The sequence below is a fragment of the Daktulosphaira vitifoliae genome, unplaced genomic scaffold (genome assembly GCF_025091365.1).
Source record: "Daktulosphaira vitifoliae isolate Bord-2020 unplaced genomic scaffold, ASM2509136v1 Scaffold_4, whole genome shotgun sequence".
Lineage (NCBI taxonomy): Eukaryota > Metazoa > Arthropoda > Insecta > Hemiptera > Phylloxeridae > Daktulosphaira > Daktulosphaira vitifoliae.
The window spans coordinates 1,642,428-1,645,523 of NW_026099575.1; positions in this window are offsets into that span (position 1 = coordinate 1,642,428).

Here is a 3,096-nt window from a genome sequence, read left to right on the forward strand (position 1 = left end):
ACCACCCTGGGGCGTCCTTGATCAGTCCGACAAACGGTTCCGAGATGACGCATACGTCGATGCGCATCTCGTATACCGCCTGCCGGACCAGATCCTGCGCCGCCCTACAATGGTTGAGGTTCGTTTGGAGGAACCTCATCCACTGGTGGTCAGCGTACTAGACGACTGGGTGGTCACTTGGACCGCCGAGGCAGTTGTCGCCTCTGCTACGGGCTTCGCTGTAGCCCCTCACTTTTTCCCCTTGGCCTGGGGACCGAGGCAGTCTTTCGACAGGTGCCCCACCCTCCGGCACCTGAAGCAGGCACCCTTGCGGTCTGGGCCTTTGCAGGCGGCCGCAATGTGCCCTCGCTCCAGGCACCTGTAGCACTGAGGGCCCTTGTCTTCAAGAACCCTCAGTCTACAGGAGCTCCACCCCACCCTCACTCATGTGAGGGCCGCCAGGCGTGGAGCTAGCCCCGATAGGTCCCTAGCTTGGGGTATCGGGCGCGTCCTCAGGTTGCGGATAGAGGAACGGCCTGCAGATATGCAGGTTAGCCGCGAAATAAGCAGTCCATTCATTTGGACTGACGAATAAGCGGTCGCGGACAGCGAGCCGCCCAAACGCTTGTTAGCCCTGTAGATATACGGTAGCCGTGAAATAAACCATTATGGACGAATAAGCGGTAGCGTTTGGTTGAGAAGAAGGAGCATAACGGACCACGCAACCAGTGAGTTGGCCACTCACTGGCCGTAGGGACCGGCCATGAGGGCAGCCCCCTCACAAATTATTTTATATGAATAATGGACATCACTGAGTTAAAGGTTACTGCATCAGGGGTATCGGATGCCCCAGTGCCGGCGGTTGGTGGGGGGTGTACCCACCAGGTGTCGCTAGGATCAAGCGAATACACAGTAAATGCAGGAGTGTTGAGGCAGGCTCCTGCAGCCAACCACGGGGTTGGTACTGCGACTGCAGGGAGTGGTGGCGACCAAGCCACTCCCGCCGGTGAAACAGCCGGGAGGTCATTGGCGACTGGAATCTCGGATAACTCGGACACGGAATTGGACACTACGAATGCGGCCACACCTCTGGGTGCTCCAGCTAAGCCCTCCATAATGGAGAGGCTGCTGAGTTCATCCAGAGTGGGGTCGGGTAACTCGTCGCCATCGGGTACCACACCTGATGGATGCATGGCGGAAACGTCAGGGGGAGACGACGCTCTTCGCGGGAAGAGGAAGGAGGTGTCTCCAACGGTGGATGGACCGGAGGTGGTCACGTTGGACGACACCCCTCCGGATGCCCCAATCCCAATGTTGGACACCCCCCGAAGAGCGCCGGAGACCAAGAGGCGGAAGTGTGTGGAGATCGCGGCTGCCGACCTCTTCCATGAGGACGGCACGCCGCGGTTGAAGCTGGACCGAGCCAGTTCCAGGACCGTCCTGACGGCCGGCCTGGAGCTGGTTGTCCACCTGGCGGATGTCTTAGAATGTGTCATGGAAGTCGTACCACCGCACGCCAACGTGGTGACGGCGGCCATGGCACTTATAAGAAGTGTGCGTTCCATGCACGACCTGGAGCTTACCCGCACACCTGATGAGGATCTCCCGAAGGTCGATTCGTCGACACAGACGGAGTCCCAGAAGGTTGCGGGAGGCAATGGGTCGTGCAAGGGCGAACGGGTGGCGGAGAATGCCAGTGGCGTTACTCCCGCCTCTATTCCCCCTGCGATGCAAACACCCAGAAGGGTGAAGAAGCGGGGGAAGAGAAAGGCGGGAAAGAAGAAGAAAGCGGTCATCGCGCCCGAGCCGCAGCCGGCGGACAAACCGGCTACGTCGATCGAAACAGCGCCGACGGCCCCGGAGACGGCCAAGGTTCCGGCGAGCACCACTTCCGTAGTGCCGCTGTGGACCGAAGTCGTCCGTCGGAAGGCCAAGGTAAAGAAGCCGACCGACCCGGGGTCCCGGGACGTAAGACCGGCCGCCCTGAAGCCGAAGCAACCTTCCCCGAAAGCGGGGTCGAGGAAGCCTTCGGCTGCCCAGATGAAGGCGAAGGTACCCCGCACGGAGGCGGTGATAATTGGGCCCCTCAAGGCGGGGCAGCAGTACGCGGCCGTTATGAAAACGGCCATGGCGGCTGTTGACCTCCAGGCCTTGGGGGTCCAAGTTACCGGCACCAGGAGGACCCAAGCAGGGGCGGTGCTGCTGAAGGTCAAGGGCGTGGCCTCGCACGCAGACCTCCTGGCCGCCAAGCTTAAGGAGGCCCTTCAGGAGCATGACATTCGGGTCAGCAGGCCGACTAAGACCTGCAACGTCATGCTCCTGGACGTAGAGGAGTGGATGGAGCCAGGGGACATTAAGTCCGCCCTGGTCTCCGCCCTCCAGGCCCCAGACGGGGGCCAGGCCGAAGTTGGTGCGGTCACGGTCCGCACCAACGGAGTCGGCAAGGGGCGGTACGCCAGGTGTGACCTGCCTGTCCGGCTGGCTCCACGCCTAGCGGCCCTCACGCGAGTGAGGGTGGGGTGGAGCTCCTGTAGGCTGAGGATCCTGGAAGACAAGGGTCCTCAGTGCTACAGGTGCCTGGAGCGAGGGCACATTGCGGCCGCCTGTAAAGGCCCGGACCGCAAGGGTGCCTGCTTCAGGTGCCGGAAGGTGGGGCACCTGTCCAAGGACTGCCCCGGTCCCCAAGCAAAGGGGACCAAGGGAGGGGCTGCTGAAAAGCCCCGGGAAGAGGTGTCGGCGGTCCAAGGGACCCCTAAGGCGTCCTGTGCGCCGCCCACCAGTGGATGAGGTTCCTTCAAACGAACCTCAACCATTGTAGGGCGGCGCAGGATCTGGTCCGGCAGGCGGTATACGAGATGCGCATCGACGTGGCGTAATCTCGGAACCGTTTGTCGGACTGATCAAGGACGCCCCGGGGTGTAACTTGGACCGGTCCGGGAGAGCGGCGATCGGTGTGATGAGCCGCGGCCTAACGGTCGCGGACATCGAGGTTGGCGACGGATTCGTGGCGGCGAGGATTGACGGCATTGACGTCATGAGCTGCTACGCGTCGCCAAACCAGCCGATCGCCCCTCTCCTGGAGGGTGTCGCCCACAGCCTGCGGGGCAGACGTTCCTC